This window comes from Protopterus annectens, chromosome 8.part0 (genome assembly GCF_019279795.1).
Source record: "Protopterus annectens isolate FY-2018-M chromosome 8.part0, PAN1.0, whole genome shotgun sequence".
Lineage (NCBI taxonomy): Eukaryota > Metazoa > Chordata > Ceratodontiformes > Protopteridae > Protopterus > Protopterus annectens.
In genome coordinates, this window is record NC_056741.1 from 1,381,448,176 (window position 1) to 1,381,461,804 (window position 13,629).

At 41.2% G+C, this 13,629-nt stretch overlaps 1 protein-coding gene across 1 annotated transcript in view; it reads right to left on the minus strand.

The window, feature by feature from the left end:
- Nucleotides 1-13,629, minus strand: part of SIDT2 (SID1 transmembrane family member 2) — a 1,446,738-nt gene that overhangs the window by 1,181,122 nt on the left and 251,987 nt on the right. The window lies entirely within an intron of this gene.

Consider the following 13,629-nt stretch of genomic DNA (forward strand, 5'->3'; position numbering starts at 1 on the left):
CTACGTATTTCAGGAACATCATTCAGATCATTGACTAAGGTTTAGTCTGTGAGATGCACAGTGGATAAAGGCTGCTTTTGGATATTTTTAACGAATCTTTGCCTGAACACCATTCTGGATGCTTGTCATTATGGAGCAGCCATCATAGCCTTGTCCGAGTAATTTTTCCAAGTCTAGACCTTACTTTATGCATTCACTGACAATGACATTTGATACAGACAGTGCATCTCTCACAACAATGGGAACAAAAACTGTAAACCCTTCTTGAATACAATCATCAACAAACCGAATGTCCAATGACAACTGCTCAATGTCTGAGATATCTGCAATTTCATCTGTCAATACACTAAATCCAACTGCCCTGTTTGCTGCAGAGTCTCATTTTGAAGTACTTGTTCGTATTCTGTCGACTGCCAACAGCTCATTTTGCACCCTATGGGATGTGTACCAAGCATTTCCTGCAGCTGTTTCACTGTGCTGTTTCAGTATTGTGTCACCAGCTTCAATACAAAAATCTAACAAGTAACACAAATTTCCACCAAAGCCTTCTTTTCCACATATAGGAATGTCAAGGGTTGCACAGTAAAAGCTAGCAAAACTAATACAAACAAACCAACAACTACTATTAAGGGATGGTGATATCCACCCAAACCCAGGTCCTTACGATACAAATCTCTTAAGTAAAACACAACAGCTTCCTAATCTCACACAAATTAATACCAGGCCAGCTAATAGTCTACTCCTCCTAAATCTAAACATCAGGAGCTTAAACAATAAAATACATGAACTTCATAGCCTAATCACACAATATCACCCTGACAATCTGCTTAACAGAAACCTGGCTAAAACCATCTGCCAAAGACACAGAAATCCTGACACCTGGATATAGTATCCTTAGACAAGATAGACTGAAAAAGAAGGGTGGTGGCATTGCCATGCTTTACAAAAATACACTTACTATAGCTAAAACAGAGTTACCAATACCTCCCTTGGACAAAGCAGAAATACTATGGACTACTCTCAAGATAGGCAGCAATAAAACTACCAACTTAGTAACGGGTTATATCCCCCCAGGCAATAATATCCCTATCATGGAAAGTTTATTACAATGGCTATCACAAACCTTACCACATGAGACTATTGTATTAGGGGACTTTAACATTGACTGGCTAACATGCTCTTCCCAAGCTCCCACTAATCATATCAACCTAGCTTCCTTCTCTCAACTATTCAAAGAACCCACTAGGATAACCAACAATAATAAAAAAGAAACTCTTCTAGACTGGATTTTACTAAATAAAATGCCTTCCTCCTACCTAGCAGGCACACTTCCTGACTCACTAAGCGACCATGAAGCAACCTTCTTACTTAAACACAACTCCCACCATCCCCAAACCCCTATACTCCAAACAATTAGGAACAAAAACACTTTAACCTATTAAACTTCTTAAATGATCTAAAACTCTACAATTGGTCCCAACTATATTACCTGCCACTAGATGAAGCCATCAATCACTTTAACTCCACATTTCTAAAAATATTAAATAGGCATGCTCCAGAAAGAACTACCAGAGTTAAGACCAAAACATTTCCATGGCTAACTAAGGAAACAAGACAAAAAATAACAGAAAGGAACAGAGCCTGGAAAATCTGGAGATCCAACAAAACACCAAGTACACAGCAAGCCTACCAACACATTAGAAATCTAACCAAAAGACTAGTCAAGCAAGATAAAAGAAATTACTTTATCAACCACCAAAATCAACACAGGAACAACCTAAAAAAATTCTGGGCAGGATTAAACAGGTTACTATGCCCTGGAAAAATCACCACTCCACCCCCAACAACCGGGTTAATGAAAGAAAACATAGATGAATCATTCAATACTTTCTTTACTGAGACCATTCTTGCCCTTTCACAAAATCAGACTTATACCAAAACCACTACTATTGACCCCAAACCTAATAATAACCCAACTTTTAAGCTTCAACCCACCCCAACCTCCTACATAAGAAAATTACTCTCTCAATTAAAGCCAACAACACTAGGAGTAGACTCCCTCCCAGACGAATTCTTAAAACTGGCAGCAACAGAGATAGCCATACCAATCTCTATCCTAATAAACAGGTCCATCTCTAAAAGCTCAGTACCCCTGATCTGGAAAACAGCCTATATTATACCCCTTCATAAAGGGGGCAATTCTTACGATACATCTAACTATAGGCCAATAGCCATCCTATCCCCACTTGCTAAAATACTGGAGAAATGTATTCACAAACAATTAATTTCCGACCTTATTAAGCAAAATCTTATATCCCAAACTCAACATGGGTTTCGTCCAGGTCATAGCAAAACCACTGCCCTGCTAGCATTCACTAATACCATTAACCACAGCAGAAATAATGGCAAATTTTCTGCTGCCCTTTTCCTAGACCTGTCAAAGGCATTTGACATGGTTAATCATGAAAAATTATTCTCTCAACTTTCTATCTTAGGACTAGATAATTTGGCTATCTCATGGTTTAAGAACTACCTCAGCTATAGACAACAGGCAGTACTATGGAACAATAACTTGTCTCCACTCTTACCTGTAACACTCGGTGTACCTCAGGGATCCATACTGGGCCCCCTACTATTCCTAATTTTTACTAATAATCTCCACACAGCTATAAATAATTCAAACCTCATCCAATATGCTGACGACTCTACTATAACATGCAGTGCCCCTACCCTAGCAGACCTACACAAAACAACCCAGGAAAACTTTCACTCAGTCGAAACCTGGCTTACTGACAATGCCTTAATACTCAACCCCAAAAAAACTAAACTCCTCATATTTCATCCTTCAATCGCTACTGCCCCCTCCTCCTCCTTTACTATCCACTCAAAAAACGGTACCACTATATCACCTGACTACCACACAAAGCTCCTCGGTATCACCATTGATAATATGCTCAAATTTGATGCACACATTAATCTGGCCATAAAAAATACTAACAAAAAGCTGGGTAGTCTCTACAAACACAAATCATTCCTGACTCACAATGCTAGAACTACAATAGCACAAACACACCTTCTCTCAGCTCTACTATATGTATCACCAATCTTAACCAACCTATCCAAAAAAGAAACCAATAAATTGACCTCCTGTTATAATCAGATAGCCAAATTTGCCAACAACAGCTCCTTTAGAACTCATCACTGCCAAAAGCTAAAACAATTGGATTGGCTTGAACTACCAAACCTACTAACCTATAACCAGCTGATCATCACACACAAGCTACTCTACCATCCAAACACAACACCTTCATTAAGTAACTTAATCCAACAGTACTCCTGTCCTAGGCAACTCCGTTCCACTAACAAATTACCGTTAGCAGTTACCAGATCTCACAATCATGCTGGTGACTCCCTATATTCTTCTTATATTGCCAAACTCTGGAATTCTCTGCCTATATCCTTAACGCTTGAAGCATCCCTCTCTAAATTTAAAATAACTCTCAAATCTTACCTAAGAATAAAATGGCTATGTCCCTGTTCCTCACCAGACTAATACTTTTATCTCATCTGTACCATTGTAACTTGCATGTTTTATCCTCATAAAACTTGTTTAAAACAACTGAAGAAAGATGGCTTATCTGTGTTAATCTGTTCTGTATATTGTTATTTAGACTTGTTATCAACTGTACCTCTCTGATGCTTAATTCCTTACTGTAAGCCCATTGGGCCTAGTTTAAAATAAGTATCCTGAATTATCTGCTTGTCTGTTAACTTGTCTCCTTGGAGCTTTTCTCCCCGGGCCTCCACTGAAAATGGACATATATCCAGTTGGACTATCCCGGTCAACAAATGTAAAATAAATAATAAATAAAATAAATAATGGTAGATACAATTGGTTCCAATTTATTTTGGTTCTCTGCAATTTGTTTTGCTACTGCTGCATCTAGCTGTGGAATAACAGCTGTTTCTGGCTTCTGTCGTGTTTGTGTATGAGAAAAATTGGAAGCATCTTCAGTAGAACCTTTGTGCCATGATGATTGCATGCGATTTCTTGCAAGACTCATTGAAGGCATTATATTTTGTGCACACACTAGTGATAAAGCTGCCTTGCAACCCACGGTGAAGTGACTGAGGAAATGATACACAAGTTAAGCAGAGTGGGCCTTTCAAGAGAGGAGAATATGCAAGCTACGGTGAGTACTGAGACAACCAACGATAGCTGAATATAGTTGGTTAATAAATAATGATATGCATTTCAGTTTCAGACTTCATATCATTCAGAAAATTCATTTTAACACAAATCCTTTTATTCTAGCAACTTTCTAATGTGTCCCTAGTTGTGGGCCTTTATCACTAACATAATAACAGGCTTTGTCCAGATTTCTTGTGTTAACAGATTGAGAGGTATGGTGTGCATGTGTGTCTGTATGTATGTATAAGAAGGAGGAAGCATACCCCTCAACTGTTCTGGTTTTTGGAGAATGTCCAGATTTTTGTCCCATATTCCTCCTAAAAAGCATTGAAGTTGCTAAATAATGACAGACATTTGAGTTTTAGATGTCATATCCTTTAGAAAAATGCATACTAACATAAATCCTGTTATTCTAGCAATGTTCTAAGTTCATGAGAGCAATATTTATAATTTGTTCCTATTTATTTTAGGCTTTGTCCAGATTTCTTGCACTTAGAGGATGAGGTGTGTGTTACAGAGAGTGAAATGTCCTAGAGTTAGCAAGTGGAATTTATTTTCAAGTGCATTTTCAAGGAATTGTGAGCTTCAAGGGAAGAGAATTTTACTGCTGCTCATGCTAAGCCTGCTTAAAATGTGCAACTGTTTAGTTTAGCAAATGGTATCACTATTGTGGTATAGAATTTTTAAAGCAGCACAGCAGGTAGCATACTTGCATCTTGATACACAGGGCTATAGGTTCTACTCCCACAACATGTAGATTTGTATTTTAAGGGGGTGTATGTCCTCCTTTGGATGAGATGCCTAATGACTATTTTTCAGCTTGCCACCCATTCCCTATTGCAATATACCAGCTTACCATTTTTTAATATAATGTAGGCAATTTATTCTTCAAGGGCAGCAGGCACTGAATTTGTAGATGAAACACTGAAATATAAAGTTGTTTTCTAGCAACAACCTCTTCACTGGTTTCAGATCTCTTTAATGTGGAATTATTCAGATGAGTTTTACTTCTGCAAAGATTCTGCATATTGACTGATATTGGTGGATTGTAGGACATAAGTTTGAGTAGGGTGGCCCTTTATGGTTGAAATGTTCTGAATTGGGCAGGTTGTCATTATTGGTTTATATGATTTGTTTCATTTCTTAAAGGAAAAATGTTCAGAACTATAAATTTAAAACACACTCTAACAAGTGGTGCTGTATTATACAAGGAATATAATTCAATTATTATATAGTATAATTAATACAGTCAGAAAGGTGAATCAAATAACTTTTGCATGGTTCTAAAAATATGTGCAAGGAGCCTATGATTTGAAAACAGCCCAAAGGTAAACTTACCCTGCCACTGGCCAGATGCATTTTCTTTGAATGAGGGTTTCAATGTTGATTTGGTGAATGTGGATTTCAGAGGTAGAGAAGTTTTAACGCTAAGCCTCTTGTCATTGTAAGACTATTGCTTTGTTTAGGTTTAGTAAATGTCTATCAGTGTTTATGCTATAAAATTTTAAATAAAAGTTGTAAATGAAATCCAAATAGCTGTAATCATTGTAGAAGTAAAGCATAAAACAGTATGCACACAGAGATTTGAACAGTGTCCATGACAGATGGGGAAAAATAGCTAAGTAATGGGACACTGGAATGGCTGCGTGGGTGGGGGGTGGGGTAGGGCCGTGTGGGTGGGGGCAGCAGAGAGTGGGGCTGTGTGGGTGGGGCTTGTTTGCACCCCCCCTGCAAAAAATCCTGCGGGCTCCCTTGTCTGTAGGGTTATTGTTACTCTCATTGGGGATCTGTAAACAAAATCCCAGTTTCTCCTGGTTTCTTTAGCTCCCCCCCCATTTCATTATCAACCATTTCCACTTTGAATTATAGCTTTCTGCCTGTGCTACGTTTAAGATTTAAGGAAACATTTTTTGATAACTTCAAAGCACAACATTTTTTTAGCACAACTTGGGCAGAAGAAAGTAGAAAGGGTTGTTGCCAAACTTAGAGAACCTGTAATAGAAAAAAAAAAATCTACAGTTGTGTCCCACTTACCATAACTGTAGATGTTCGAATTGATCAGTGTTGCAGTATTGATTCTTGGGTCATCCTGCCTTGCAAAAGCCAGTGACTGGTCCAATTTCCAGAGTCTTGGAATTATCCCTATCTGACGGATGTTCAGTGACTGACATTGTTGTGATGAAGGGCATCCATTGCCACCGTCTTGAGGTCTTTCTAAGCAGTGAACAAGCAATCTGATGGTCGAGGATGGCACAACCTCCCTAGTTATCTGAATATGGCTGAAAACGAGGAAAATTATAAGAGACAATGAGGATGATGGAGACAACAGGACTATCTGCATAGAACTCATGTACCCCTTGCACCCAGCAAAAGGAGGGAGGACAAGCGGTCAGCAGAGAGGGGTTGCAGGGTGGAATTATGTACTGAAACACTGATCTACTAGAATAACTGCATTTATGGTTAAGTGCGACACAACAGTAATATGGTCTTCGTAGTTAATGTTGTAGTACTGATTCTCGGGAGGATTACCAAAGCTAACAATTTGGTGGTGGTTCATTTGTATGACCTTCGGAAATAAGACTTTGCTGGATGGTAGAAGCAAAACCTGCTCCAGCCCTAAAGGCATTGCCTAGCTTATTGTGTTTTGTGAAGGTGTGCACTGAGTTCTATGAGGCAGCCTCTAGGGTGGCCTGGATGGGAACTCCTTTGAGGAAAGCAGTGGTGGTCAATCAGTGTCTGATGGATTGGCCTTTAATATGCACAGGTAATTTTCTTTCCATAGTGGGAGTGACTGAACTTAATGCAGTTAGCTATCCACTTAGAGATGGATTGTTTGGAGACTGGTTTTCTCTATTTAGCCTATATAAAAGCCACCAGCAATTGTTCTGGTCTAGTAAGGCTTTAGTCCTGTCTAGACAAGTGTACCTGATTTGCCTGTGCACATCCAGGTTATGAAGGACTTGTTCTGCCCTACTCTGTGATTTGGGTAGAAGGCTGCCAGGTGGATAGCCTGGTTTAAAGTAAGTTTGGATACCACTTTAGGCATAAAGGCTGGGTTTGTTCTGAGGGTCACCCTATCCCTAAGGAATATGGTGAAATGTTCTTTACATGAGGGTTTACAGCTCAGAAACTCTCCTAGCTGAAGTCACAGCTAAAAGGAAAGTCATCTTCCAGGTAAGCATCTTTAGAGAGCCAGTGGATGCATGTTCAAAGGAATGCAAAATTAGTTTTTCTAAGACAATTTAGAGACCAAAGTAGAATGGAGTTACTTCTGAATGGTCTCAAGTGAATCACCCCTTTTAGAAAAAGTTTCATTTGGGGTGTGATAAGATAGGTGGAGCATTATTCAAGCAAGCTGAATCTTCAGATGCAAGTACTTTAATGATGGAATAAGAAAGGCCTAGTGTAAATAGGTGCAACAAGTATTGTAAGACTGCACTGGATGTCCACTCAGGTAGGATCAGTGTCACTACTGTCATACCAGGCAGAACATCTTTTCCATTTTGCCAGGTATGATTTCCTGGTATTGGGCTTACTTGCTTCTCTTAGAATGAAATGCACCATGCTGGGGTAAGAAGCTGTCCTAGGTCTCAAAAAGTACAGTTGTGTACACTTACCATAAATGTAGATATTTGAGTGTATTCAATGTTGCAGTCATCACACACGGGCTATCTGCCTGCAAGTAGCCCTCAGTCGGCCCGAATACCAGAGTCTTGGGATTTCTGCGTCGGATGCAGTCGCTTCTTCCAGGACTATAAAACAGGCAGCCGATGCCATTACATCAGTTTTTCTTGCCTCAAATGTCAGGAGTCCCCAAATAAGAAGCTAGTATGTGGTGGGGAACACCACCAGTAAAAGTAAATACCACTGCTGGTAAAAATTGCCATACAGAGGAGAGGTAGAAAGGATAGAGAAAACCAGGGGGCTGGGGGGAGGGAAACCAGGACTGCAACAGTGAACACACGCGAACGTCTACATTTATGGTAAGTGTACACAACTGTACTATGTTCTTCGTGTTTCACTGTTGCAGTCATCACACTTGGGTCGATTCCCAAAGCGGAGGAAGGGTGGAGGCAGTCAAGTAGTGTTAGGGTCGGCTAGCAGGCCTTGCAAGACTGCTATAGCAAATCCAGCTCTGGATTTAGAGAAAATACATAAGTGGTAATGCTTGGTGAAGGTGTGTACAGAACTTCAGGTTGCAGCTTCCAGAATGCCCCTGGTAGGGACTCCCCTGAGAAATGCTGTACAGGTGGAAGTAGCCCTAGTCAAATGTGGACTGATCTGCTGTGGGGTAGGTTTTCCATGGTGCTTGTAGCAGAAACAGATGCAGTGTGCTATCCACTTGGAAATGGTTTGTTATGAAATGGCCTTGCCCTCTGCCCCTGTGGCAAAGCCGAGTAGCAGCTGGTTAGACTTTCTGAAAGGTTTAGTTCTGTTAAGGTAGAACGTGAGCTGTCTCTGCACGTCCAAGGAGTGCAGGATCCTTTCCCCTTTATTCTGAGGATTAGGGAAGAATGTTAGCAAAAGGATGGATTGGTTTAGAGCCACACTTGACACCACCTTAGGCATAAAGGACAGGTTAGTCCTGAGGGAAACCCTGTCAGCATGGAAAATAATGAAGGTTTCCACAGCCATTAGCGCCTGTAACTCAGACACTCTTCTTGCTGAAGTTATGGCTAAAAGCAAGGTTGTTTTCCGAGAGAGGAATTTTAACTCTGCTGAAGCAGCAGGTTCAAAAGGGGGAAACGTGAGCTTTTCACGTACAAAGTTAAGGTCCCAGGCTGGGGTGGGTGCTCTCTTAGGGGGCCTTAAGTTGTTAGCCCCCCTCAAGAACTGTTTGATGAGAGGGAAGAAAACACAGATGGCTCAGTATTATAAAGAGCTGAGATGGCAGAGGCATGAATCTTAATGGAGGTGAAAGGATAGGCCTCTGTGGAGTAGTTCTGCTAGGTAATCTAGGATTAGAGTGAAGGAGGGCACTGCTGTGTCCTTTCCTTGAGACTGATTCCAAGAACAATATCTTTTCCACTTTTCAGCACAGGATTTCCTAGTACTAGGCTTTCTGGCTTCAAGAATGACATCCAGCATCTGTTTGCTGAGGGCTGCTGGTGGTGTATTCAGGGGATAAGCCAGGCTGCAAGGTTTAGGGCTTGTAACTGTGGATGCAAAATCTGTCCCTCCTGCTGAGACAGCAGGGTAGCACTGTTGTCAGACTGTGTAAGAGTGGGTACCAGTGTTGACGTGGCCAGGCTGGAGCAATAAGAATTGCCCTAGGCCTGTCCCGTTAGATACAAGTGGTACTTTTGAGAGAAGGGTCAGAGGAGGAAAGGCATAAACTGAGAGCTTTTCCCATTGGAAGGATAGGGCATCCACCTTCCAGGCCCTGCTGTGAGGGTTCCTGGTGCAGAATTTGCTCAACTGGTGGTTCTCGGGGGAGGCAAAGAGGTCCACCTCTGGTGTCCCTCACCTCTGGATTAGAAGGTTGAAGGTGTTGGGCCCCAATTTCCACTCATGTGGGTCTAGGAGATTTCTGCTTGTTGTCTGCCAGTGAATTTTGTTTGCCTAGCAAGAACTGAGCTTGTAGATGCACTTGGCTGCTCAAGGCTGTGTTCTACAGGGCCATGGCTAACCTGCAGAGTGGGTAGGAATGGGATCCCCCCTGCTTGTTTATGTACCATAGAACTGTGGTGCTGTCTGTTTTTATCAGTAGCTGTCCTGGAATGATTAGGTATTTGGAGGCTGTCAGAGCATTCTGTATAGCTAGCATCTCTTTTTGATTGATGTGCAGGAGAATTTGGCCTGGACTCCACTGGCCCTGAATGTATTTGCCTGACATGTGCGCCTCCCATGCATGGTCTGATGCATCTGTTGTCAGGGTTTGGGCAGCGAGGGGTTGGGTGAAAGGCAGTCCCTTGTTGTGGTTGCATGCTTCTGCCCTTAAACAAGGTATGATTGGAATGATTGTTTCCAGGTCCTGAGAATGTTGCCACCAAAGGCTTTTTAAGTACCACTGACGTTTCCTCATATGCAGTCTTGCATATGGAATTAGCAGAAGACATGAGGCCATGAAACCTAGATCTTGCAGTATTTTTCTTGCAGATAGCAGGGTTCTGGTGGCTATTTGTATGAAGTAGTTGGTAAGAGAGACCTATTTTTCTGGAGTGATAAATGCCATCTGGGAAGTTGTGTCCAAGCTTGCTCCCAGGAATACAATCTTTTGGCTGGACACCAGTTGTGGTTTCTTTTCATTGATGGTGTACTCCAATGAAATGAGAAGGCTTTTTACAAATGCTAGGTGCTGAAGCAGCAGTTCCTGACTATCTGCTTGAATCAGGCAATTGTCCAAGTAAAAGCTCTTCCCTTCTTGTTCTTGAGGGATGGGCTGAATTGATCCTTGTTAAAGTAGCTCCCTGAGGATAGGTGATAAGAAACTTTCATGCTCTTTTGGTGGTTTTGGAATACCCAAAATGGGTGGAATTTGTCTAAATTGAGAATAGTACCCCTTCTCTATGATGTTGAAGATCTAGTGGCCCATGGTGATGGCTTTCCACTGGTTTAGGAAGGAGTCTCTCCCTGCAAGAGATTTAGGAAGGATGGGAAGGGGTAAGGGAGGGAAGGGCTGAACATAGTTACAGTTGTTTGTTCTGAGTGGGTTCCTTGGAGCCCCTGCACTTTGAGATTATTCTGGTTGCCATCTCAAAGCCTTTTTTTTTAACCATGGATAAGCCTCTCCATGTCTTGTCCAGGTGGGAAAGGCCAAGGTTTTTAAGTGTAATTCCTGCTACACCTTGGAATCAAGATAGGTAAAATCCTTTCAAAGAATATTTGCTTCTCATTTTTGTCCAGGTCCTCAAAAACTTGTTCAGCTGGTGGACCAAAAAGGAATTCCTTGTCCAAAGGGGCTTCTAGTAATTCAGCCTTTACCTAAATCTGACAGGGGCTGAGTCCTGAGCCACGAGTGCCTGAGATGACAGAACATGTGGCAGCTGCTCTGCAAGAAGCATCTCAAGTATCACAGCCACATTTTAAAGGAGCATCTAAAGCTTCTCTGGCTATCTCCTTATTTCCTTGTCTAAGTTTCTATCCTCAATAGCGTCTACCTTAGCTAGCATTTTGTCTTGAAGAAATTCAAGGAACTTAATTATATGGAATTGACAATTCAAAGTTCTCACTGTCAGGGTGGTACAGACAAAAACTTTCTTCCCAAATCTGGCTAGTAATCTGCTTTCCCTCTCATTAGGCAGGAAATATTTTGTCCCTTTAGGTATACAGAAGACAGTGGAGACAACATAAGGACCAGCCTTTGGATTTTTATAAAGGTACTTATGAGTAAACAGCACTCTGAAAAACTTGTCTGGTTTCCTTGCAGCAAGGGGTAAAGAGCCAGGGTGAAGAGATATGTCTTTGAAGACATTATCTAATACAATGTGCACTAGAGGAATTGCCAGTGGTCTGGGTGGATGGAGACATAAGAGTTCCCTACACGGAGAACTGATTACTTTCCCAACTGAAACTTCTTTCCCTGAAGGAAAGGTCCTCGGGGGAGGGGGCAACAACAGTGCATCAGAGTCTGAGTGTGGGTTAAGTTTGAGGTGGCAATTGTCCACAGTAAGACCATTCCTCCTCATCCTCAAAACTATTCCACTTCCTGAAAAGCTATTTCCCTGTTCTTTTAGACGGAGAGATCTCAGAGGTGGATGAAAGAGAAGGTTCTCTAGACTTCATGACATCCATAAACTCCTGTCCTATTTTAAGGAGGTCTTGGGTCTGTGTAGAAGTGGTGGGCGGTGGTAGCAAAGCAAATGAAGTGATCTGCTTTGATTTGGTTGTCTGTTTTACAGGAAGGCCTAAAAGATAGGGTTGAACAACTGCAACTTCTGTAATTAGGGGAAGACGAGAAATCTCCCTCAGTAGACACACTGTGGGCTACACAAGTCTGTGACTGCAGAGTGACCCCAGACCCAAAAGATGCATGAACCATGCTGGTATTCAAAGGTAGGCCACAAATCCAAAACAATTGGATGGTGGCCTCTCAAAGGGTCAAGCCAAAGTGTTTAGGCATAGAAGTCACCGTACCAGGGGGCTGCAGTGTGCCTTTACTAGGTCACTTCTTTTTCGGTAATATTAGGATCCTTAGCCTTTTTTGTTTTGTTTTTGGGAACGATGCTAGTGCATGGAGTATGCAGAGGTCCTGCTGTAGAAATGGACTGCAATGCCACCAAGGAGGCCAAAGATGATGACTCCATATGGACATCATGTACCTTAACCCTACATTTTAGAGTTTTCGCACAGAATTTTGCACCATCAGGACAGTTAGAGACATTGTGCTGAGGCCCCAAGCAGAACAGACAAAACAAGAGAATCTTTACACAGGATTTGCTTTACACACTTCAAGAAATAGTTTACTCTTCTGAACATTAAATTCACAGAGAAAATAAATAATTGGGGTACTTTTTGACTGGAAAGCGAAGAGGATCTCGGGAAACACGAGCCGAAAAACAGACTGAAGGCACACGGAACACACAAAGCATACTGAACTGCATGGCTAGAAAGAACTGAAGATGGCACCAACGGACAATCTTCTTAAACTCTAGCATCCAGACATCAGTAGTCTGATATCTGTTGGATGGAAAGACTCTGGAAAATGGGCCAATCACAGGCTTCTGCATGGCAAGAAAACTCACAAATCAGTACTATAACATTAATTTACAAAGAAAATCCAGAGATCTTGTAGAGATTTTAGAGACTTCAGAAATTTCATGAAATTTGTATAAAGCAGATAAATGTTGAAGTCAAGAAAGAGCACAATTAGAAATACTTACGGAAGACTTAATTATACCAAGGTTAGTGAGAGTTGAAGCTCAACAACTAACAATATAGATATGAAGAGATGAAGTAAAAATGGTAATGTATAATCCATCTTCAAGAAAGTCTCCAGCACCACATGGTATTCCTGTCTAAGTATGGAAGTCAGGAGGGAAGAAAATGATAACGATTTAGAAGATTTTAATAGTATTTGAAAAGGAGGGGAAGCGCAAACATCTTGGAAGAAAGCTGTGGTGGCTGTACTACCAAAGGACAGTGAAGATCCACCAGACCTAGCTTCATACAGACAATTTTAATTTTAAACCAGGACTATAATGTGTTTATGTCTATATTACCTAAAAGAATAGCAATGGCGTTGCCAAAATTAATAGATATGGATCAGTGTGGTTTTGTGGAGGGGAAGCAAACATTTGACAATATTACTACAACAATGATGAGCCAGAGGGAAGCAGAATGCAAAAAAATATCATGGCTGCTGCTGGTCTTTACGCAAAAAGCATTCAACAAACTAAGTTGAGATTTTGTGTGTACAGCAATGGAAGAAATTACAATCCCATGATATAATAAGGTTAATTAGGAGGACATATGAAGAATCAGAGGAAAGAATTAAT